At 34.3% G+C, this 26,937-nt stretch overlaps 1 long non-coding RNA gene across 5 annotated transcripts in view; it reads left to right on the forward strand.

Moving 5' to 3' along the window:
* LOC112651014 (uncharacterized) overlaps nucleotides 1-15,343 on the forward strand; it is a 176,170-nt gene extending 160,827 nt beyond the window's left edge. Inside the window, exons 8-10 of one of the 5 annotated variants that reach the window (XR_003130551.3) lie at nucleotides 5,161-5,207; nucleotides 8,043-8,171; nucleotides 13,063-15,343. This is a non-coding gene — a long non-coding RNA (uncharacterized LOC112651014). Of the gene's footprint in view, nucleotides 1-5,160; nucleotides 5,208-5,425; nucleotides 5,720-8,042; nucleotides 8,172-13,062 lie in introns of those variants that run through there. The other 4 variants (XR_003130552.3, XR_003130548.3, XR_003130550.3 and 1 more) reach the window with 4 other exon arrangements.
* The last annotated feature ends 11,594 nt before the right edge of the window (nucleotides 15,344-26,937 follow it).

Genomic DNA, 26,937 nt, shown 5'->3' on the forward strand with positions numbered 1-26,937 from the left:
ACAGTTTGATTCTAGCACAAAAGTGCACATGCAGATCAATAGAACATAACAGAGAGCCCAGAAATAAACCAGGATTATATGGTCAATTAATCTTCAATGAATAGGGCAAGAATATTTAACAGGAAAAAGTCTGTTTCACAAATGGTATTGGGAAAACTGGATGGGCCCATGTGAAAAAACAAAACTTGACTAGTTTTTCACTCCATAGACAAAAATGAACTCAAAATGGACCAAGGATGTAAATGTGAGACCTGAAACCATAAAAATTCTAAAAGACAGTACAGGCAGTAATTTCTCTGACACTTGCCATAACAACACCTTTCTAGACATACCTCCTGAGGCAAGGGCAACAAAAGTAAAAATTAACTTTTGGGACTATCTTTAACAAAGCAGGAAAGAACATCCAGTGGGAAAAAGGAAGTCTCTTCAACAAATAATGTTGAGCAAACTGGACAGGAACAGGCAAAAAAAAAAAAAAAAAAAAAAAAACTGGATCGCATTCTTATGTCCTACACAAAAAAATAAATTCAAAATGTACTAAAGACCTAAATATGAGACAGAAAACCACAAAACCCCTAGAGGACAACACAGACAGTAACCTCTTTGACATCAGCCATTGAAATTTCCTTCTAGATGTGTCTCCTAAGGCAAAGGAAACAAAAGCAAAAATAAACTATTGGGACTACATCAAAATATAAAGCATCTGCACTGAAATGGAAATAATCACAAAACTAAAAGACAACTTGCTGAATTGGAGATGTTTGCAGATAGCATATCTGATAAACAGTATTCAAAATATATAAAGAACTGATACAACTCAACACCAAAAAATACAAATAATCCAAATAAAAAATGGGAAGAATACATGAACAGATGTTTCTCCAAAGAAGACATCCAGATGGACAACAGACATATGAAAAAATGTTCAACATCACTTATTATCAGGGAAACGCAAATCAAAACCACAATGAGTTATCATCTAACACCTGTCAGAATGACTAAAATCAAAAACACAAGAAACGAGTGTTGGTGAGGATGTGGAGGAAAAAAAACCTGTGTACTGTGGGTGGAAACTGTCCTAACCTAATTTGTCCTAATGCAAACTCTCCTAACCCCTGTAGAAAACAATATGGAGGTTTCCCTAAAAAATTCAAAATAGTACTACTCTATGATCCAGTAATTGCATCATTGGGAATTTTTTTAAAAAGATTTTATTTATTTATTCATGAGAGACACACAGAGAGAGGCAGAGACACAGGCAGAGGGAGAAGCAGGCTCCCTGAAAGGAGCCCGATGTGGGACTCAATCCCAGACCCCGGGATCATGACCTGAGCTGAAGGCAGAAGCTCAACCGCTGAGCCACCCAGGTGTCCCACATCATTGGGAATTTAACTGAAGGATATAAAAACATTAATCCAAGAGGATATCTGCATCCCTATGTTTATTGAGGCTTTTACAAAAAATCAATTTATAGAAACAGACCAAGTATCTATCAACAGATAAATGTATAAAGGAGATGTGGTATATATATATAGAGAGAGAGAGAATAGAACTACCCTACAATCCAGCAATTGCACTACTAGGTATTTACCCAAAGAATTCAAAAATACTAAATATATATATATATATATATATATATATATATATATATATATTCAATGGAATAATCTGCCATAATAAAAATAATGAAATCTTGCCATTTGCAACAACAGGGATGACATTAGAGAGTATAGTGCTAAGGAAATCAATGAGAGAGAGAGAGAAATATCATATGATTTCACTCATATGTGGAATTTAAGAAACAAAACAAAGGGGGGGGGGTGGCAAATGAAAAAAAAAAAAAAAAACAGACTCTAAACTAGAGAGAACAAGCAGATGGTTACCAGAAAGGAGGTGGGTGTAGGGAATGGGTGAAATAGGTGAAGGGGGGATTAAGAGTACACTTATCTTGATGAGCAGTAATATATCAAATTGTCAAATCACTATACTGTACAACTAACACTAATTTAACAGTTTAACTATACTGGATTTTTTTAAAGTCATCTATCTAAAATTCAAATTTAAAAGGGTAATTTTACTTGGCAACTCTGAGATCTCTAGGTCTGTTCCAGGTGTCCATCTCATCTATTGTGAAATAATAATAATAATGGGGACTTGCCTTACAAATAATTCTATTTGACTCTAGTCCTGCAATTATATGGCTCCCCTCTTCACTGGTATCCCCTGCCTCTGGATGGCACTCTCTGTGGTTCAGGCCTTCATTCTGTGGCTGAGTGAGCATTCCCTCAGTCAGCTTCTACAGTGAGCAATTCTTCATCATCAGTTAGCCTCTTGCTCTTCTGTACTCCTTTCTAATATGAAGACAAATTCTTTTCTCTTACCCCTTCTTTGGGGGGGGGTGTAACTTAGAAAAAAGAAGTTTTCCTTTTTTTTTTTTTCTTTTTCTATACAGCTCTCTCCTTTCCAGGGGTGGGTGTGTGGATGATGGTGTTGATAGGTGTGAAGTATATTTAGGAGCAATTAGTACAATACTCAACAGCATTGTTCTCCCCAATATTTACTCCGTCACTAAAGTTGCCCACTATAATGAAATGATGCTGAACATCACTGATCATCAGGGAAGTACAAATCAAAACTACAAGAATATATCAACTCACACCAGTCAGAATGTCTAAAATCAACATGAGAAGCGATAGATTTTGTTGATGACCTGGAGGAAAGAGAACCCTCTTGCACTGTTTGTGGGACTGCAAACTGGTGCCACCACTCTGGAAAACAGTATGGACATTCCTCAAAAAGTTAAGAATAGAACTACCCTACAATCCCGCAATTGCACTACTAAGTATTTACCCAAAGAATGTAAAAATACTAATTCAAGGTATACATGGACTCTAGTATTTATAGCAGCATTATCTACAATAGCCAAATTCTGGAAACAAGCCAATGTCCATTGAAGGATGAACGGATAAAACGAATGTTATTCGGCCATAACAAAGAATGAAATCTTGCCATTTGCAATGACATGGATGGAGCTTAATGAGTATTATGCTAAGTGAAATAAATTGGAGAGAAGCTAATAGCATATTATTCTACTCATGTGGAATTTAAGAAAGGAAACAAATAAGCAGTGAGGGGGCAAAAAAAAAAAAAAGAGAGAGAGTTCGACCATGAAACAGACTCCTAACTATAGAAAAATGCTAGTTACCAGAGGGGCAGTGGGTAGGATGATGAGTTAAACAGGTGATAGGGATTAAGTACACTTGTGATGAGCTCTGGGTGATGTATGGAAGTGTTGAATCACTACATTTACACCTGAAACTGATACTACGTGGTCTTTAATCCTAATTTAATAATAATAATAATTAATAATAATAATAGTTAATAATAAAGTTGCCTATTATACAGAACTCCTTCCTTCTTTGTGGAAATGTTTGTCTAAGGAAAATAGTTGTTCTTCCATGGGTTATTTCTTACCTCAGGTTCATCAGTTATTTGTCTCTATGTCTGAAACACTATTTTGGATACAAAAAGTTCTCTTGCTTGGGATTTCTGAGCCCTAAGTATAAAAATTTAATGAAACATCTATTCCATGTTCCTATGTGAAGATTAAAATGGCTTTCCCCTCCTTTTGTTTGATTTTATTTGTTATTATATTTTGGTTTCTTTTTGCTTTGGTTGATCTGATACAGAATATACAAAAGAACACATATATGCTATTCTCACCTCTGTTTTAATGGTGCATTTTGAGTATCAGCTCTAGCCCAGACAAAACACTTAGTATACTTTCTAGTCAGACACTTTCCACCTAAATTGATTATTTAAAATTTGCATGTACATTTTTTAGACCTCTTATAATAAACATATTCATATTCATTCATTTATATACATATATATAGTTATATATAGATGAGTTTACCCAATTTTGTAAAAGAAGAGAAAGGTGCATAGGTATAGCAATAAGTAAAATAATTGAGATAGCAAGACACAAATTTTACTCTTGGATTTAACCACTAATTCATTGTGCTACCCATCCCCACACTTGGATTTCCTTGTCTGTGAAATGAGCATGATATACCATGGTGTTGCAGGAACAATATTTTTTTTGTGTGTGTTTTTGTTTTGGGGAGGATTTTTAATAGTAAGGTGCTATTATTACATTCTGGATATAATCAAGGGGTTATTTGAATATATACGCGCTACTTTATTGTCAGTGCTTTTAGCTCATAAATTGAACCATTCCTTAGGAGCACAGGATTTTGATCCCACACTGTGACAAGATATTGTCCATTTCTTTCATATAATATTGTTCAAAGAAGTAAATATTCATCTCACTCTTAAATGACTCTCACTGATGCCTGATTTCCAGCAACCCTTTGAATTTCTCAGTTTTCAAAAGCATTGCTTCCAGAGGCAGATTGCTGTGGTTTTCCTCAAATTAAGTCCTAGGCATACTTACATCAATGGGAACTGGGCTGTCAAGGAAATGAACACAGCAGAAGTGTAGACACACAAGTTCCAGTACACTGAAGTTGCACATCTGAGCTCTTACTCTGTTTCAACAATAAAAAGCTTTATGATACTCACAAATCTCTTTTCTTTTCACCTTCTGAGACCTTGATTTCTTTCTTCTTCTTCTTCTTCTTCGTTTTTTTTTTTTTTTTGGTTGATTTTTTTTAAATACAAAACCATGGCAATAGAATAGATTTGTGATTCCCAGATACAACTGATGAACAGAATCACCTTTGATTTTTTTTTTTAATTTTAGTTTCCTGGATCCCACCCCAGACTTAATGAATCTGACAACCACATCTGGAGAATTTCCTCATGCCAATGATTTCTTTACAAAATAGACACAGTCAAGGAACAACTGGTTTGGCACTACAGAAAAATATGAATCATTGTATTTACCTAAATTCAGAAATCCAGGGTTGAGTGAAAAATACATATATTTTTTTTATTTTTTTATTTTTTTTTTGCAATTTTTTTTTATTGGTGTTCAATTTACTAACATACAGAAAAATACATATAAATAAAATATTGTATATTGAGACTACAGTGTGATTAGGGAAGTTGCAACATTAGAAAGGAATAACGGGATTTTAAGACACACACATTGTGACCAGCAGATCCTGGAAATCTGTCATTTTTATCTGTTTTCAGATGATTCTGAAGATTAGCGATATAAAAGAATGATTGGGTTCTTCCAGGTAACACATTTTATTTCATGTAAAGCTCTGACTGCTGCAACTAGTCTATTGTTTTCTTTTATAAAAGTGATAAATATTTAATAATTGACAAGAATCAAAGTGAAAATGTCCCTCATTTGAAAGTCAGATATGACAGTCATTCTGGATTTTTAAAAACTGCCTTGACAAATAGACAAGGAGTAATATCTCAAACTGTCTTTTATATTGCTCTTCACTAGGTGAGAAACTTTCTTCATGAATTCACAGACTTATCTGTGCTACAGGAAGCTTATATGGAAAATCTGCTACCAAATCAAGCCTCCGTGTTGCAAGCCAACAAACAAATGAGCTTTGTATCAATCAACTAAATCAATCAAAACTGGCTTCCTATTCAAAGTTGCATGATGTTTTCTTTTCCATGTTTCTGTTGAACCTATGGACTATTTATTGAGCACCCATTATGTGCTTAGAACTACCTACAGAAAATAAATTGATCTCTTTTCTCACGACGGTGGGAGAAGATGTGTAATGAATGAAGCCTATGTAGCTGTGTATCTTTATGAGAAAAAAATGAGTAGAGTAGATTACAAGGGTTTTTGAAGGAAGGAAGAAATGAACAGTAGGGAGAGCAATCTAGAAAGTCTACATAATGAGAAGAGAGTGCTTGGAGTGAGCAGAATTTGGTTATGCTAAAGGGGGTTAAGGAAATACGAATGTGGACATTTCACAGGTACAACCAAATCTCTCTGTCATGGGATTTTCCAGCCCTTGTACACACACCTCCCCACATCAACAACACATTCTGCTGCCAGCCACTGCCCGTTGTGCATCTTCTAGATGTAGTTTGTTGGTTTTCCTGTTTTTCGATTTTATATTATACAAAATCCATGTAATCTTTTTTTCTTTCTCCATAGCTCTTTGATCAGAAGGTCAATGCTTTTGTTTGCTTCTATGACCACTTTTTAATAGTTGACACGATTTCTTGAGTTTCTTAAGGCTGTTAGTGTAATCTTAGTTTTTAAGGGAGTCTTAAGTACCTATTTCCATAATGCCTACTCTTAATCATCGCTCCCTTTACAAAAACAGGAAAACTGTATGACAAATTATTTTACTTCCTTATTTGGCCACCTTTAAAGTTTAGTTCAATTGGCATCATGTGGTATAGCAATTCATCCAACTATGCTGTTCATTCTAATTCATATACTCTCCACAAAAACACTAAAATATGTTTCATTATAGTTTTGAAACTACAAGTTCTAGGTAATTGCATATTCTCCTTTAAAACTATAATTTCCACTGTTTTCCTCAGAACTGCAGGTCAAATGTGTGTTTTTAATGAAAGTCTTACCTAGATTAGTGCTATAACTTTTCCCCAAGCTAAGTTTAATCTCCATATACAGTATCTGTTATCTATATAACTTTTTTTACTTAAGCAGGTCTGTACTTCTGACATTACATAAATATTAGAAATCCATCTATTTCTGCAGCACAAAAATGAATGTTCTTTGAGTGTTTCCAAAATGTAGGATAAATACTGGTACAGGTAAATTCCTCAGACTGGGCTGACAGAAACTAGATGATAGATAGAAAGATAGATGATAGATAGATAGATGATAGATAGATAGATAGATATAGATAGATAATAGATGATAGATACCTAGTTAAATTTGAATTTCAAATAAATAATAAATAACTCTTAGTGTAATTATACATGTGTGGGTCATATCTCTATTACAACTGTATTAATTATTTGTTTTGAAACCAGAGGTAACTGGCTCCTGTGTTTTTACTTGCTGTAGCTGGCAACACTACCCAAAAATTATTACCGAGACTCCATCGGGCTTCCCCAAAGTTCTCAGCTTTGTGTTTTTCTTCTGTCCCCTTTGTCCTCACATAATTCCTCTTGCTACTTGGCTTAGTCCCTCCTGTTAATGCTGCCACCTGGCAGTATCTTTGATATATAGAGTCCCTGCCTCTGGTTCCTCACCTGGCATTCTCATCCAACATATTTGTGCATGCTGTCTTGAAGCCTTTTATCATGGCCTCTGAAATCTTCCATATTGCTCTTGGGTCCACACACGATTGAGTCCAAATTTCTCAGCTGGATTCCAGGCATCTTCTTACTGAGGTCACATTTCTACTCAACTGTTGTCCCACTGATTCTCCAAGTTAATGTCTCACTCTTAATATGTTTAGGTTAAACATGTTTACTGTGTATCTCCATCACGTCAGCCATGCTACTTCTGTGTCTTCTCTCTTCTCATGTCATGATCCTGTCAAGCCATTCTGCAAAATTCATCTCTTGGCTGCTTTCCTATACCTGTCCATCCTCTTATGCAATTAGTCTTCTATTGGTTACCTGCAACAATCACTTTAAGACACAATCATATACTACATTTCCTTTTTAAAGCAATGTTACTTCTTTCTCCATCAATGAAATAATATTTTTAAGGTCAGTAAATATATCCTGGGTTGTTTTTTCCTTTTCTTTTTTGGAGTGCTAATTAAATTGCAGGCATTCAATTAGCATGTTTGGAATTGAAGGAAAGATGATCATGCTCTCTTAACAATAAAGAGTGCCATTTTCCACAGAGAAGGAAATGATTAAAACAGTGTGGGAGGATATGGGCACATCCATACCCCCTTGCTTTAGTGTATCTGCTGGATGAAAGTTGCATTCAGTAATAATCAAAAGGGAGTTGAAAATTGAAAACAATCATCAGGCTTTAATCATGCAGCTCAAAGTGAAAGAGATAGGGCCCTAAGATGCCCTAAAATAGTATTTTTGCAGTGTTCATTTTAGAACTTGGAAGACTAAAGTTACATTCTCTTTGTCCTGATTGTTCATTTTTGCAGCTCCAGCCTGACCCTCCATTTCAAGTTCAGGTTCCTACAACTGGATGTTTCCTGGCCATTTTGAAAAGTTATTGCATTCTATTTGAGACAAGATCAGTGGAGGTCAAAGGTCAGAACACTTGACTGGAGGTATGACATTAGGAAAATGGGCATTTCAGTAATCATTCTGAACTTGATTTGGAGCAAATAATAAGGCAGAGACACCTTTGATCTACTGACTGAGGCCCAGACGTGGCCTGGTATTTTTTGCTAGTGCTATATCTCTAGAGTTCATATAAATCAATTTACAAGAACATTATTTATTCCTCTCTCCAAGACGATTTGCCAGAATGAGGTCAGAAAGAAAGATTAATATGACACCTAATATCGCAGCAAGAAGAAAACTGTTTTACAATTAGGGTCAAATCTTAAAGAGGCAGGTGTTTTTCCTTTGCCAGAAAATACTAAATTCACAGTCTTGCATTAAGGGACCTGGTAGGCCTTATTTTCTGAGTCCAACAGCAGTGACACATATGCAAGCCTTGGATATTTGAAATCCTAGATTGAGTATTTCTTTAACTTCTCTGACCCTTAGTTTTATCATCTGAAAATAATAGGGTTTAGTAAGGATTAAAACTGAAAATATGTGGGTGATAGAGCCCTTCTACTCATAGTGCTCCTTGATTTCTGTTCACTCTTTCCCTAAGAAACCAAGGTTTGGATGTAGGTAAAAATTTATACAGTACTGTATACTGTCAAGGCCTACCAAGTGTATTGTTTCATGTATTAAAAAAATACTCCACTGAGAAGCAAAGACTATATTATCCTTGCACTTTTCAGAGAAAGAAAATGAACCACAAAAAAAACTGAGACAGAGTGGAAAGATTCCTAAACAAGAATCAGGAAAGTTGGTTAAATTTCTAACTTAGCCACTAACTACTTTATGGCCTCGAGCACTTTAGCCCTCTTGTGTGTAAAGTAAAAATGCTGACCTAGATCCTCGCCGTTGTCTGGCATAACTCTCAACATCTGTAATGCAACCCAGACAGGGACAACATTATAAACAGAAAGGGTTTTTTTTCTGGTTATTAAATGGTATGACTCTCCTCACTTGATCACATTGCTTCTTTTGCAATTATTTGAAGCATTGATTTTTTACATTTACATGAAGAAATATAAATTTCTTTGCCCTTTAAAATCCAACTGCTAAATGTGTGTGTCTTACAGTAAATGTTGCTCAACCACCAATGATTTGTTGTAACTGCGTGGGGGACACACATAAATCAAAAACGCATTTAGAGCTCAGTCCAAATTATAAATTCAATAACCTGGTACAAATTATAAATCAAGTAACTGACTACTGTGCAACTGTCAATCAATTGAAATAGATTAACACCCTCAACCCAAGTGACTTGAGGAACTGTAAAAGTTAGGGGAACTACAAGATTGTAGCTCTAATTTGAAGAGCTCTCCACGGTGTTGGCAGCACACTTCTGGACACAGAGTAATAGGAATAGGGAAATTTGTGGAACACACACTGTGGGCTTTATTCAGACTATCTCTGTGTTCTCATGACTACCCTATGCAGAAGTTGCTCTTATCATCATTATTTTCTCAAGGATGGGTTGAAGACAGAGGTGAAGGTGCTCACGCCATGTCATATGCTCCTAAAACACAGCAGGACCCAAACTGCCTGGTGCATCTTTGTCTAGACACTGACCTCTCAATAGTTACGCAGTACTAAACACTCCTTATATAATTCTAAGCAGAGGAGGATGACTGGTGGATGGAATTTCATGCTCAAATTATCTTCAGTTGAAAACCATCTTTTGAGCTAGAGAATATAAAGATTTCAGGAAAGCCAGAGTATGTTGGATTTATCTCCTTCAATGATGAAAATGTTTATTTTTGCTCATATGCATTATTTTCTATTATCAGGATGTGCTTTGCACCTGTGTAGTCTTCATTACTTAACAGAAGTACAAGTTTCAGATTGCAGAATTAGGTGCTTTGGTTTTTCTTATTTTTATAATGACTTTGTTGAGCCACTTAATCAAGACCTACAACTTCCACCCTCTCCAGACACAAGAATGTGTGGCCATGTCATGGGATTTTGTGAGGACTGAAGAGGGAGGAGAAAGTGTTTTGCCAATAGCTCGGCATTCTGTTTCCCACATATCATATATTAGGTTAAGATAATTGGCTTTCATCTTATAACAAGGTAAAATGAGTACCTACTGAAAGACGATGGCTCTGTGAGCAATCTTCACATACATTATCTTATCTGATTCTGAAAACCCTGGGAAACAATTTTTTTTATTAAGATTTCTTTAGCAGTCATGCATTCTGTGGAGTTGCTTGGGAAATATAATGAACGTGTGTACTTTCTCTTGCAGAACCTTAGGTGGCTTTATTGACCTAAGATCCCAGCTCCTGTGAGGAGAAAATATAAAATCCCAAACACTTCCCATTGGAAATACGATTCCACACAAACATCCATTGGTTAAACCTCTCTCCATACTGCTGTGACTTTCTACATTTTCCATAGTTCACCAGCTTTCAGTATGGTGACAACCCTAACCACCCCCAAGAGGATCAACCATGTGCTCTGGAGAGATAAGGGAACATGCTTGGAGATTTGCCTCACATAACACCAACCCTCTCCAATGCATTTACCATTAGTGCTTTCATTGTTGTGTGTAGTAGTAGTAGCAGTAGTAGTAGTAGTAGTCGTAGTATCTCCTGCTAGTAAATCTTAAATGTTTCAACATGGATCAAGATAGCCAGTACCTCTGAGCTCAGAACCACCTGGAACTATCACTACTCACAGGCATTAAACTCATTCAGCTGCTGAACAAGTAGGCTGACTATATCTCATCAGGACAGGAGATCATAAAACATGTTGAATGCTGGATATTTCAAGAATATCAAATACTAGTAAACATAATATTCTAAGATAATAATAGTATCAACATCTTTTGTTAAGTTTTTGAGATAATTATCTATTATTTTTCACATCAGATTTATTATTCTAATATACAATACACAATATACACAATGTACATACACACTATGAACACAGTATATACACACTATTTGTATACATATATACACATACACAACTACTACACACATACACAAGTATATCAAAATTTAGAAAATTGATCACATGCCAGCAGCCCCCTCAATAGTTAATACTCCACAAATATAAATGCTATTCTTACTTCTATTACCACAAACTTAATTTGCTTAGTTTTGAATTTCTCATAGTGGAATGATACTAATGATACCAAGCCCTCTTTGTATCTGCTTTCTTCATTCAACAATCTGTGTTATAAAATCCATCCATATTGTTATGTGTAGCAAAACTACAATTAATTTATATATAATATTCCATTTTGTGAATATATCATGATTTACCAATTCTGTTGATGTATCTTTGAATTATTTCCATTATTTTGTTATTATGAATAAACACGCTATGGAGATTCTTGTGTATGCTTTTTGATGGGCATATGCATTTATTTGGGGATGGTGTTGTATAGCCAGGAGAGTAATTGCTGGGTCACAGAATAGATGTATATTTAATCTCTGATTGATATTATGAAATAATGTTAAGTGACTATATCAATTTAGACTCTCTCCAGTAATTTATGAGTTCCAGCTGCTCAGCATCCTTGAAAATACTTGGCATTTTTAGTTATTTCACTTTTAGTCATTTTGTCTCTAAGCTTAATTTCGAATATGTTGTTGTGGGGTTTTGTTTCTTTTTCCTGAGAGAAAAAGAGAGAGAGAGAGCACATATGTGTGCTGAGGGAAGGGGGGCGGGCAGAGGAAGAGGGAGAGAGAGAATCTTAAGTAGGCTTCACACCCAGCATGGAGCCCCCCTGCTGGACTCAAACTCAGGATACTGAGATCATGACCTGAGTTAAAATTAAGAGTCAGGAGTTTACCCAACTGAGCCATCCAGACACCCTGTTTTGTTTTTCTTTTGAGGTGATATACCTATTTTTTATCTGTAACCAAATAATAGGTAGTAGGCAAAATTTTATTTCTGCAATATATATATGTGCCCTGTATATGCTTCATGTTGTGATTTTATATACATATACATACATACATACATATATTCATTCTGTGTAAGTACAAATGCAATGAAAAAATAGGTTAAATGATGTAACTACTTTGTTAATTACTGTAATTTTGCATACCAAATAAAAGCACAGCTGCAACACAGACCAAATTTTAAAAATATCAATTTTAATTAATATGCAGTTTCTAACTATGAGCAAGAGACTGCAAAGGCACTATAGGGTATAACAAAAAAGTGAGGATTGAACAGGCTCTCTTTCCTTGGAACTTACACTCCAAGATAGGGAGTTAGAACCAAATGTGAGTAACTGACAAATGTCAAAGAAATCAAGAATTCAAAAAGGGTCATAAAAATATAAGGCATCATTGTTATATGAGATCAACCAAAGTAGATAGTTAGTTCCAATCATAGGAATTGGAAAAAAATGATAAAGAATTTTTTTCTCAAGGGAAACAAAGGATTTCAAATAGTAGAAATAAGTTAGATGATTTTCTGAGTAAAGGAAGAACATTAAAAAAAATCAACACTGTCACTATGTTAGAAAAGTTCATGGAAGGATTGATTGATTAATTGAAAGTAGAAAGATCTATTCCATTTGGTTGAAATGGAGAGATATGGAAGAATAGAATAGTCTCTGTCAAAAAGATGAGATGTTCACTGATAAATAGTAAAAAAAAAAAAAGTGGATAGAAGAATGAATGAATACATGAATGATTCCATTAGTAAATGAAGAAAGAATCAATAAAAGATTTTTGGGTCACAGTTTCTGTATCTATCCCACTGTTGGATGTCTTGTGGGTGAAGCACTGAATGTCTTTTTTTCTTTTTCACAATCTTCTCAAAGATGTTAGTATGGTGAAAAGCCTTGGAAAATAATCAAGTTCTCTGAAAACAAAGGACAGATTTACTTACAGTCCAATACAACAAATATGTCTTTTTTTTTTTTAGGATAACAAGCTAATTTGCTTGAAGAAAGAAAGAAAGGAAGGAAGGAAGAAAGAAAGGGTTTGGATTTCCTAAATTCAGGGCTCCTCAACTGTGATGCATAACCACATGAGTGCAATAGACCTCTGACACCTTCACTTCAAATCTGTGGGACTGGAGAGGCAAAAGTGATGCAAACACCATACCCATGGGCTTAGTGTGCCAAGAGTAAGCTGTTCCTTTATCTCTAACTCAGGATTTTCATGTCTTCTACCAACATGCCTATGACTTTAACAAACTACTTTGTTAGCTTCTAAGCAGTGTAAAATCTCAGACTTTTCATGACAAATTTAAAAGGACAGTCTCTTCAAAAATGGTGTTAGTGAAACTGAATATTCATATGTGGAAGAATTAATAGGACCTTATTTCACATCATATACAAAAATCAACACAAAATGGACTAAAGATTTAAACATACACTGAAAACCTTAACATTACTAGAAAATAACATAAGGAAAAGGATTTTTGACTTTGGTCTAGGCAATGATTTTTCGGATATAACACCAAAGGCACACAGGCAACAAAGGAAAAATAGAAAAGTGAGTTTGTGTCAAACTGAAAGCCATCTGCAAGGCAAAGAAAACAACCAAGAGAGTGAAAAAAAAAATCTATGAGAGATATAGGGTGAAATCTATGGAAAAATGGGAGGAAATATTTGCAAGCCATCTCTCTGATAAGAAGTTAATATCCAAAAATAAACAAGGAACTCCTACAATTCAATAGTAAAAAAAAAAAAAAATCAATAGCCAAATAATATAATTGAAAAAAAATGAGCAAATAACCTAAATAGACATTTCTCAAGAGGTATATGAATGGCTAATATGTATGTGAGAAGATGTTCAACATCACTAATCATTAGAGAAATACAAGTCAAATCACAGTTACCTACCATTTCACTCCTATTAGAATGACTAGTCTCAAGAAGACAGAAAATAACAATTGTTTGCAAGGATGTGGAGAAAAGAACCCTTGACACTGTTGGTAGGAATGCAACTTGGTATAGCCATTATAGAAAAAGAGTATGGACATTCCTCAAGAAGCTAAAAACATAATTATCATATGACCCAGCAATCCAATCCTACTTCTGGATATATGTCCAAAGGAAGTGAAATCAGGATCTCAAAGAAATATGTGCACATATATTTATTAAAGCATTATTCTCAATAATATATATATATATATATATATATATATATATATAAATTGAATATTATTCAGATTTGGAAAAGAAGAAAACCCTGCCACTTGCAACAACACAGGTAAACCCATAGGACATTTTGTTAAGTAAAATAAGTCAAACACAGAAAGTAAACACGTGTGATTTCACTCATATGTTGGACTTAAAATAATCAAAATGAAACCAGCAGATTGTAAAATGGTGGTTGCCAGGGGCTGGGGAGGAGGGAGTAAAGAGATATCGGTAAAGGAGTATAAAGTTTCAGTTATGCAAGATTAATAAGTTCTGGATATCTAATGTGCAGCAATGTGACTACAATTAACAATTCTGTACTGTATTGTTGAAATTCACTAAGAAGGTAGATCTTAAGTGTTGTCATGACAAAAAACAATAACAAAATGAAAATGGTAACCTATGCAAGGTGATGGCTATGTTAATTACTTTGATTGTGGTGATTATTTTACAATGTATACATAAATTAAAGCATGGAGTTGTATACCTTAAATATATACAATTTTTATTTGTCAATTATCCCTCAGAAAGGTGGGAAAAAAAGAACATAGACATATTATTAAAGATTATATGTGTATAACATGAAATAAGCCAATCACAAAAGGACTGAGATAGTAGGATTCCATTTATATAAGGTACCTAGAGTAGTCCAATTTGTAGAAATATAAAGAATTGTGGTTTCCAGTGGCTGGGAGGAGGGGGAAACAGGAAGTTGGTGTCATGGGTACAAATTTCAATTGAGAAGATATAAAAGTTCTGGAGCCCGTGGTGATGGTTGCACAAGAATGTGAATGTACTCAGTATCTCAGAACTGTACCCATAAAATGGTTAAAATGAGAAATTTTATGTTATCTATATTTTATTGCAACACCACCAACAACAAAAGCTGTGTCAGGAGCTTATTTTTGGTAAACTTTGAGAAGATGCACTAAATTTACCATTTAATTTACTTTTCAATTGTTTTCAAAAAGTAACATTTTATATTATATTTACAAAGAAAAATATCTATACTTTCAAATACCTACTGGACTTAAACTTATCGATGTAAATACAGGAGGAAAAGGACACTGTAATTCCTCAGAATGAGGGAATCTGGATTCTAGAATTTTAGGTCTTTATCTCAGTCTGGCTCATCATTGTACTTCCCTGGGCTTCAGTATTATCACCAGTTAAATGAGTCACAGAATAATTTCTAAGTCTCTATTTAGCACTAATCATTCATCTTTTCTCATGCTCCAACTTCAATATTCAGAAATCTCTTATGCTTTGGGCAATAATTATTATTTCTAGTTTTGCATTGGCCTAAATTTTTAACAAATGTGATATAGCAGACTTTTAAATAAGACACTTTCCCCTTGAGGAGAAAGTCTTTATTTTCATTTATGTGTTTTCTAGAGTGTTGCTCATATATTTGTAATATGGAGAGAGCCCTAATAAATAAAATCTTATATTCCTTCTCTAAGGAAAATAATAGAAAGGTGTAGTTTGGCCCTATACTCTAAATAGTTCTATATTTGCATCCTCTTAATTAGGAATTATGTATACAACATTCTTTTATTAGAGGTTTTGGATCAATTGGGCTGGCCAGAAATATATAAAATAGGGAATTATTGATGCATTACCATACATTTATTTTTCTTTTGAGATTTTTCACATACAGTATTCAGAGAAGAAGTAGACATAAGATAAATAATTAGAAGTCTGTCTTTCTCTCAATCTCTCCTATCATCTCTTTCTGTATTTTGGGAAATGTGCAATCAGAAAAACTATTAACAATATATACTCAGAAAGGAACCATAAATCATTTACCCAAATTTATTCCCTAGAAGTATAGCCTGCTGTTGCCCTTCTGGGACAACATCTATTTTAGTTATTTATTAGTAGTTATTAGCATTCTTCAACATTTCCCCATTGGGCATTTTATCCTAAAAGATACAAATGCTAAGTATACAAATCGAAAACTGTACAGAGAACACTTCATGCTCCATCTAAATATATTTGTCACTTACACAGAAGCTGTAATCTCAAAAAAGGACACAGCAAGGTTCCTTAAATGTTAGTCCTTCATAGATGATTGCTCATAAATGAAGGCTATTTTAGAATGCTTTGTGCACCAGCATAACTCCAGACTTCTTGACTTCTCTCATAGCAAAGGAAAAAAAAATAGAAGGAAAGAAAAAAGAAAGAAATGGTGGCAAAGACAAAGAAGCATTTCCACACCATGGGCACAACTAAAAAATGGAATGATACACTTATACTTCAGATAATTATGGATTGACCATCATCCCCATGAACTAGATAAAAAATTCAGTGGCCATTTTCTGGAGTATTTATCACTTTACCCCTCTTTCTGTCTCAATTTCTGCTAGAAAAAAAAAAAAACATGGATACAGAAGTGCCATGCAGGATCATGTGTATATATGTGTGTTTGCATATGTGTTACTAGGAGAGAGAAAAGGAGAGAGAAAGAGAAGGTGTTACAGTTTTCAGATTCTGTATCTAGATGTTATTACATACCATGGATAAATTTTAGAAAGCATGTTATAACATCCTTGTCTTTGAAAAATCCACAGACTCAGCAAGTCAGAACCATTCCAGGACAGTATATTAATAAGTAGTGTAGTATCAATGAGTGCCATATTAGTAAGTCCCTAAAGATTTTATTCATAGGTCCATTATAACAGGATAAACACTGTGTATGTAATAGGAATATAAGTAAGATAGAGATTGGTTATAGCTGAAAACTTCAGTATAGTTTAGTAGACAAGCTGAAGCTTAGTTGGCTTTGCAGGGAGACAGGATTCAGAGAATCAAAAAGAAGCAGGTGATGTGAAGATCTTTATTTGCTAAGTACATTTATACATGATGAATGAATGAAGAAAAATATAGCATAACAATGTGAATGAATAATCAGTTATGAATCATTTTACATAATAAGTATTTATTAAAAAGCATTGTGGATATTTATCAATAAAATGTTTATCTTCTTTAATCTCATGGAACCTGTATTATAGTGGGGAAAGAATACACATGTGCAGGGAATTTTGGACAAAGTATGTTAACTACGTGTGAAAACACATTGAGAATTAAATATAAAAGAAGGCAGCCTCATGTTAAAATTAGAAAGAATAGCAGAGGTCCATCCAGATCACTCCCCTCACTCTATCCATGAGAAATTAGAAGTGGGGAAATATCAACATCTTAGCCAAAGTGACAAAGGTTTTACTGTTGGAACAAAAGAAAAACAAACAAGCAAAAGAAACTGAAAATGATATCAGCAAGGTAATAAATAGATCATTCATGACTTTATTCCCCTCAGAAGAACAATAATTAAGGTGGGCATGTGATGTAATGAGCACTGGGTATTATATAATGACTGATAAATCATTGAACTCTACCTCTGAAATTAATATACTATATGCTAATTAATTGAATTTAAATTTAAAAAATAGATTTAAAAAATTAACAACTATTCATGGACAATATATCACTGAGAAAATCTTAGAACGTGGAGGTGAGGCTGAAGCACCACCCCTTCCTGTACCACAGAGGCCAAGACATACAACATTAGAAGGGTAAGAATGGCAGTTACCACTGAATTGCCCCTACTTCACTTCTGGGCAGAGCACCATGCCAAGAGATCAGAACTCTCCCTTGAGCCTAAAGTCCCTCCTGTGGGAAAAAGAGCCCAGGTTGGACATATCCACTCTGGTTTTATTCCTTAGGGATTGTAGGGGAATCTAAAGGGATTGATCATAGGAAATCTGATTATAAAAGAAGCAGGGAAGGGGTTGTAACACCAATACTTGGATCCTGCCAGACAGATTTCCCACCTGTAGTACTTAAGTAGTCCAAACCCATGGATTTACTCATCCAAAGAGCTAATGTGGTGGCACAATTTGACCAGTCAAGTTGGTTGTGTGTGGTTTTACCTAATATGGGTCTCCAAATGAAGAGTCCTTCTAGCCCTGGAGCCTGGTCTAGCCCCACCAAGACAAAGCCCATTGCTGACTATAACTCCCAGCCCCGTGTGAACAGACAAATTATCCAGAACCTCTGGAAGATTAGTAGCCCAATAATGCTCAAGCCTAAAGTGCAGCAGGCAGAGCCCATTATACACTAAGTCAGTGGCAATGTTTGGCCAGGAAACTTGCAACATGGGCCAACTTGAGTCAAAACCACAAAGAGTCTTTCTATGCTATATCTGGTTCTCCTTTTCTGTCCAGGCAGGGAAACTAATTTATAACCTTGCCCATTACTGAATAAAGCTTTCAACCTTCTCAAACAAGGTAGACTTAGCCAGACTGCATAGGAAGTTTTGTAGACTATCCAATAATTCTGCTTACAGTGGCACTTAAATAGAGAGCACAGCCTGTGGATTTCTCTGTCTGCAAAGCAAAATTGGTGGCCGCATCTGGCCAGGAAATTCAGTGCCTAGTCTTATATGATGCAGGTCCCCAAATAATGAGCTGTGTGGGCCCTGAAGCCTGTTCTGCTGCCTTATGAAGATAGGAAAATTAATTCAAAGCCTTCCTAATACTGAGTATAGTCTCAGTCACAACCATTTAGTAAGCCTGGCCAGAGAAACCAGGCAACTGTAGAGCCCATCCTATAACCTTGCTTGTCTGGGGAATGAAGCTAGCAGTCCTATCCAACTGTTCTTGGCCAGCAGCACTCCCCTTCTGACTTCAGAGCTCCGAAGTGATATGTCCCCAAAATAGATCATGATCACAAGCCCATTTGCCCAAGTATATTACCAGTGGACACATCCAAAAACATAGACTGAGCTTATCTGAGCTTACCTGATAAAGAGCTGTGTCCGCCTAAGGAAACCTGTAAAGTCAGGAAGAGGAGACTTCTTATTCAAATGTGCAAATACCAACATAAGGACTCAGGGATCATGAAAAATCAGGTAAATATGACACCACCAAAGGAAACTAGTAAAGCTCCAATAATAACTGACATTAAAGAAATGGAGATCTAAGAACTGTGAAAAAATTCAAAATAATTATCTTAAAGAAGTGGACCACAAGAACGCATAGACAACTAAATGAAATTAACAATGTATGAATAAGGCAATAAGCTCAACAAAGAAACAAACTATAAAAAATTCTAGAGCTGAAAAATACATAAGTGAACTGACTCAGTAGAGAGCTTCATAACAGATATAACCAAGCAGAAGAAAGAACCAATGACCAAGAGGACAGAATATTTCAATTATCCAAAAAGAGGAACAAAAAGAAAAAATAAAATGAGAAAGAGTTAAGAAAGCCTACAGGACCTATGGAATCTGCCATAGTCAACTGAAATAATATCTGCTTTAGGAATATTCCAGAAAAAGAAGAGAAAGAGAAAAAAATAGAAAGTATATTTAAAACAATAATGGCTGAAAATTTATATTTGGGAAGAGAAATGGAAATCCAAATCCATGAGGCTCCAAAGAACCCCAAAAGAGGTGGAATTTCAATGGGGCTAAATTGAGACACATATTAAAATTGGAAAAATCAAACACAAATAATTAAATTTTAAACAGCTAGATAAAAGAGAGAAGTTAGGTCTAGGAAAACACCCATCAGACTACCAGCAGATTACTCAATGGTAATTATTCAGGCCAGGAGAGAATGAAATGATTTATTCAAAATATTAAGAGAAAAACACTGTCAATCAAAAATTCTATAACCAGTAATGCTTTCTTTCATAAATGAAGGAGAAATAGAGGCTTTCCAGAACAAAATCTGAGGGAGTTTGTCACCACTAGATCTGCCCTACAGGAAATGCTAAAGGGATTTCTTTGAGTGAAAGTAAAAGGAGAATATAACCCATTATAAAAACATAAGGTAGAGTCAAATGGATTGGTAATGACAAATATATAATCAAAGATTGTGTAATAAGATAATAGTGCTTTAGAATTCATTTACAACTCTAGTTTAAAAAACAAGCTAAAAACTAAAAAGTCAAAACACAAATATAAAATAACCTTAGCTACAATAATCTGCTACTGGATACAAGTAAAAATAATACATAAACTATAACATCAATAATCTCAAATATGAAGGAGGAAGAGAAATAAAAAAATTAAAGTTTAGGAATTCTAACCAAGTTAAATTATCAGTTTAAAATAAGGTGTTATAATTTTAATATACTTTATGTAAACCTGATAGAAATCATAAGGTGAACACGTGTAAATATACAAAAGAACATGATGAAAAAAGTCAAAGCATACTGATACCAAAAGACATCAAAACACAAAAATAGCAGGATAAGAAATGAGGAACAATGGACCCACACAACTACCAGAAAACAATCAATGATAAAGGGGTCAAAACATCAAGGATATAGAACAATTGTAAATATTTATATGCCCATCATGAGACACCTAATATATAAGTCAAAAATTAAAATAACTAAAAAAATAAATAGCAATATAATAATAGGGACTTTAATATTCCACTCTTAATAATGGATAGACCACCCAGACAGAGAATCAATGGGAAAATACTGGATTTGAAAGATATTATAGACTAAATTGACCTAACAAACACATACAGAACATTCTAACTGACAACAGTAGAATACAGATTCTGAGGCACACATGGAACATTTTCTAGAGTTGATCATATGTTCAACCACAAGTGTTAACAAAATTTAAGAAGACTAACATCACCAGACATATTTTGTCTCACTGACCACAATGGTATGAAACTAGAAATCATTAATAAAAGGAAAACTGGGAAGTTCACAAATACATGGCAACTGAAAACTCTACTGAACAACTAATGGATCAAAGAAGAAATTAAAGGGGAAATAAAAAAGTGTCTTGAGAAAAATAAAAATGGAAGCATGGCATACTAAATTGTATAGGATGCATCAAAAGGAGTTCTGAGGAAAGTTCATAGCAATAAATGTTTACACATTAAAAACTAAGAAAGATCTCAAAAAACCTAACTCTATTCCTTAAGGAACTTGAAAAATAACAGATTCCAAAGTTAAGAGAAGAAAACAAGTAATAAAGATTAAAACAGCAATAAACAAAATAGAATGCAGGAAAACAACAGAAAAGATGAACAAAACCAAGAATTGGTTCTTTGAAAAGATAAACAATATTGATGCATCCTTAGCTAGACTAGCCTTTGGGGGGGGGGGGGAGAGGACCCAAATCAACAAAATTATAAATGAAAAAGGAGACATTACACTAATACCATGGAAATGCAAGGAGTCATAAGAGATTAATACGAATAAGTGTTGCCCAAAACACTGGAAAATCTAGAACAGATGGAAAAATTCTTAGAAGCATACAGTCCATCAACACTGAATCAAGAAGAAATGAAAATATGAGAAGAACAATTACTAGTTTTTTTTTTTAAAGTAAAAAGATAGATTCAGTAATAAAATTTATCCCAATGGAGAAAGGCTCAAATAGCTTCACTGGTGTATTTTTACCAAACATGTAAGAAGAATTAATACCAATTCTTCTCAAACTCTCACCAAAATTTGTACTCATTTTATGAGAACAGCAGCACTCAGATAACAAAACCAGAAAAATATACTACAAGAAAACTATAGGTCAACATTTTTGATGAATACAGATAAGCTCACAGCTAACATTATATTCAATGTTGGAAGCTTTTCCTCTAAGTTCAAAAATAAGACAAGGGTACCCATTGTAACCATTCCTATTCAACACTGTATTATAAGTCCTATCCAAAGCAATCAGGCAAAAAATATTTTTAAAAATTTAAACGAAAGAAAGAAAAGGGAAAAGTAAAAGAGAAAAAGTAAAACTGTCTTTATCTGCAGATAACATGATTTTATATATAGAAATTCCTAAAGACCCTACTAAAAATCTGTCAGATATTATTGAGAAAATCAATAAAGTTGTAGGAATCAAAATTAATATACACAGTTCTGAAGATTTTTAATAAAATAACAGTGAAATGTCTGAAAAATCAAAGAAAATTATCTCATTTACAATAACATTAAAAGAAGTACCATATTTAGGAATAAATTTAACCAAGGAGTGAAAGATCTCTACTTTGAAAACTACAAGACATTGATGAAAGATTTCAAAGAAAAATCAAATAGATGAAAAGATATCCCAAGTTCATGGAATTGATAATATTGTGAAAATGTACAAATAAATTCAATGCAATCTCTGTCAGTATTCCAATGGCATTTTTATAGAATTAAATAAAAATCCTAAAATGTATATGGAACCACAAAAGATCCTGAATAGCCAAAGCAATCCTGAGAAAGAACAAAGCAAGACACATCACATATCCTGATTTCAAGCTATATTATAAAGCTATAGTAATCAAAGCAGTGTAGTATTGGCATAAAAACAGACACATAGACCAATGAAACAGAATCAAAAACCCAAAAGTAAATTCATGAATATATATTTAATATTTGATAAGTGAGCCAAAAATACTCAATTGAAAAAAAGTTTCTTCAATAAATGGCACTGAAAAAAATTGAATATTCACATGTAAAAGAATTAAACTAGACTCTTCTCTTAAACCACTCATAAAAATTAACTCACAATGGATTAAGGGCATAAATATAAGAAACCATAAGACTCCTAGAAGAAAACATAAGAGGGATCCCTGGGTGGCGCAGCGGTTTGGCGCCTGCCTTTGGCCCAGGGCGCGATCCTGGAGATCCGGGATCGAATCCCACGTCGGGCTCCTGGTGCATGGAGCCTGCTTCTCCCTCTGCCTGTGTCTCTGCCTCTCTCTCTCTCTCTCTCTGTGTGACTATCATAAATAAATAAAAATTTAAAAAAAAAAAAAAAAAAAAAAAAAAAAAAAAAAAAAAAAAAGAAAACATAAGAAAAAAGCTTTTTGTCATAACTCTTGGCAATGACTTTTTGGATATGGGACTACATCAAATAAAAGTTTTTACACAGCAAAAAGAAATAATAATAATATAATGAAAGACAGCCTATGAAATGGGAAAAATATTTGCAAATGATATATTTGATAAAGGGTTAATATACAAAATATATGAAGAACTCATGCAACTCAGCAGCAAAAAATAAATGACAACAAAACATATAATTTAAAAAATGGACAAAGGATCTGACTAGACATTTTCCTGAAGAAGATATATAAACAGCCAACAGATACATGACAAAATGCTCAAAGGGGAAATGCAAATCAAAACCACAATGGGATACCATCTTATGCCTGTTAGAATAGCTGTTATCAAAATGACAAGAGATAATAAATGCTGGTAAGAACATGCAGGAAAGGGATTCCTTGCACACTGTTGGTGAAATTTCAAATTGGTACAGCTACTTTAGAAAACAAGTTGGAGGTTTCTCAAAAATTTAAAAATAGAACTAACCATATGAACCGACAACTCCACTTTAGGGACTTTATCTGAAGGAATCAAAAACATTTTATCAAAGAGGTATCTTCAAACCCCCCCCCCAAGTTCATAGTAGCATCATTTACATTAGCTAAGACATAGAAACCACCTAAGTGTCCACTGATGAATGGATAAAGAAGTTATGAGATACATAGATGAGTATTTTTTGAGTCAAAAAAAGGAAATTCTGCCATTTGCAATGACACGAATGGACTCACATTGTATTTTTTGCTAAGTAAAAGAAGTTAGACACAGAAACACAAATGCTGTATAATGTCCCTTATATGTGGAATAAAAAATAGAACCAAACGCACAGAAAAAGTCATCAGATTTATAGTTAACAGAGGTGGAGGGTAGGGGAATTAGATGAAGCTGGGCAAAAGGTACAAACTTACAGTTACAAGATAAATAAATACTAGGAATGTAATGTAGGACATGATGACTATAGTTGACACTGCTATCTGGTATAGTTGACATTTGTTAAGAGACTGGTTCACAGAAGTCTCATTACAAGGAGGAAAAGACTTTTTTTCTTATTCTTTTAGTTTTTAGTTTTTAGTATCCATATGAGATGATGGATGTTAACTAAGCTTTGTCAATCATTTCACAATATACATAAGTCAAATTATGACCTTAAACTTATACAATGTGATATCAATAGATCTCAATAAAACTGGAAAAGGAAAAGGTGGTATATATATATATGTATATACATATATATATATACACACAATGTATTATTATTCAGTCATAAAAAAGAAGAAAATCCCATCACTTGCAACAGTATAGATAGAACTTAAGTGAAATAAGTCAAAGAAAGACAATATACTTTATGATAACATTAATATGTGGAGTTTAAAAGCAAATTCAAAGATACAAATAACAGACTGGTGGTTGCTGGGGCACAGGGTGTGTGAAATGGGTGAAGTTTGTCAAAATGTACAAATTTCCAGTTATAAGTAAATCCTAGGAATGCAATGTACATCATGGTGACTATAGTTAATAATACAGTATTATATATTTGAAAGTCACTAAAGAAGTAAATCTTAAAAGTTATCAGAGAAAAGTCTTTACGCGTGGTGATGAAATCGGCTACTTTTATTGTGGTCATATTGTAATATATACACATATGGGATCATTGTGTTGTACATCTGAAACTAATATGTCAATTAATATCTCAATAAAGAGGTACTGAACAAAAAGAGAGAGAGAGAGAGAAAAGAAAGTGAAAGATGTTCTCAGCTTTGTGTGGGACTAAAAGGATGTAGTTTGTATGTGAGTTCCCTCCATATATTCTGCATTTAGTTTCCCAGTTCCTGAAAGCTTAATTACAAAAAGGCCTACTTTGGCAAATAGAGTATCACCAATATCAGGACTCTGATCCATGGGTTTGTAGAAAGATCTAAGTAGAAGTTTTGAAATTATCTCTCCCTAGCAAAATAATGAAGCAAAAACCATGATGTATTCTTGAGAGAACTGCAAACCAACATGCTCCCATAAACATTTTGTCATTGTTGAGCATCCAGTCAATGTAGCAAAGGTGTGAATGAGCAATAACAGGTACTGGATTATAGCTAGCAAAGTAATTTCAGTAATTTCAGTAATTTCAGTGGCAGACTCCCATTTCTGCTTAAAATAAAGAGGTTCCTATTTCCTGCCACTGAACCATGGTTGATATCATACTTCTAACACTGACACAGAGCAAGTAGCCAAAGATGGATTCGTCAAGAAGTTATTTAGATGAGATGATCAGCAATGGAAATTGTGCAATTCTCAATTCCTTTTGCAGTTGGAATATGGAAGCATATTCAGTCAAGCAGAAGTTCAGCTATAGCAGGATACACTTATTAGTACAAGTAGGGCCATGTTGCTGGAGTTGAGAGAGAGAGATAAAAATCTGATGTCAAATTTAAAGAAGACACGGGGGGCGGGGGGCTACCTTAGTGTTAGAAACAGCAACCAAAATTGTTCCTAAGAGAACTGGTTGTTCTTAACAGAGATTTGCTGCAGTGTTCTCTTTAGGGAGCCAGGTCAAACTAGCTGTAGGGCAAGATATGGCATGTCTTTGTTGGACTTCTCCAGTTCCATGAAGGAGGCAATGCTATGGATTTTTAGTGCATGGAAGACACGGACTGAAATTAGATAAAAATTAAATTTCTGAGGTTTTGATTTGTGGTTTTTGAATTCACGAGTATTCATTTAATCAGGGCCCTGATCACTGCTATGAGGCAAAGGAGGAAAATTGTTTAGAAAGTCACATTCTGTAATAAGTAATCAGAAAAGATTTCATATAGAAAATGCCTTTGATCAGAGGCTTGAGGTATTGGGAGCAATTTGAGTGACAGAGATGGGAGAGCAGTATACATAGAAATGGGACTTGGGCAGTTCAGACGAATTTTAATAAGAATGAAAGAACAAAAAAGCAGAGTCAAAGATCATGCACTACCATGTTCTTCCATTCTAGGAAAGCAGATAACAGAGATTTAATTTCACACTCTGAGATAATCTCTTACTGTATATAGAGACATACCTGACCTACCTCTGTTTACTCATTTGTAATGAATGCCCATAATAATAGCATAGAACGGTTTAAGTGAAATAGCATAAGGTAAATGCTTAGCCTTTAATAAGTTTTCTAAAATGTTGTTTTCTACAACCCCTGAAACCATTTTTCTTTTATAAAATGACTTTTAGTTTTCAATGAAAGACACTATATATAAAAATACACTGGAGGCAGACTAAGAAAAGCTTCTTAGCTAAGACTCAGGTTGAGAAAAACAACAATTTTCCCATAAAATGGGGCAGAGATAAGTTACCCAGAGAAGGGTCAGCTTTAGGAAATTCACGGTTCTTCTTTCACTGCCCCATGGCATTTCCTAGTAAATTCATAAGGGTCCTACAAATTGTAGCCCATACATAATCAATGCTAAAAATAAATAACTTCCTGATATTTCCAGGTAAGGAGATGCTTCACAGTAGTAATAACCATACAGCTTATTTGTACACTTATCACATAGTTGACCTGTTCCAGCCCTACCCTGAGAGGTCATTATTGAAAAGACCATGTTCCAATATGCTCCATATCCACAGCAACTATAAAGTATCTGAAACATAAGAGGAGCATAATAAATACTTGCTCTAGAATAAACCAGAAGGCAAATGATAGTTGATGATAAAGAACCAGAAAGTCAAGTGTTAACCATAAATTTTTACTTAGAAAATTTGTGTAAAGCTAACTTTTAACTTTTACTTAAGGCTATTTGGGACACCTATGTGGCTCA

This window comes from Canis lupus, chromosome 16 (genome assembly GCF_003254725.2).
Source record: "Canis lupus dingo isolate Sandy chromosome 16, ASM325472v2, whole genome shotgun sequence".
Classification (NCBI taxonomy): domain Eukaryota; kingdom Metazoa; phylum Chordata; class Mammalia; order Carnivora; family Canidae; genus Canis; species Canis lupus.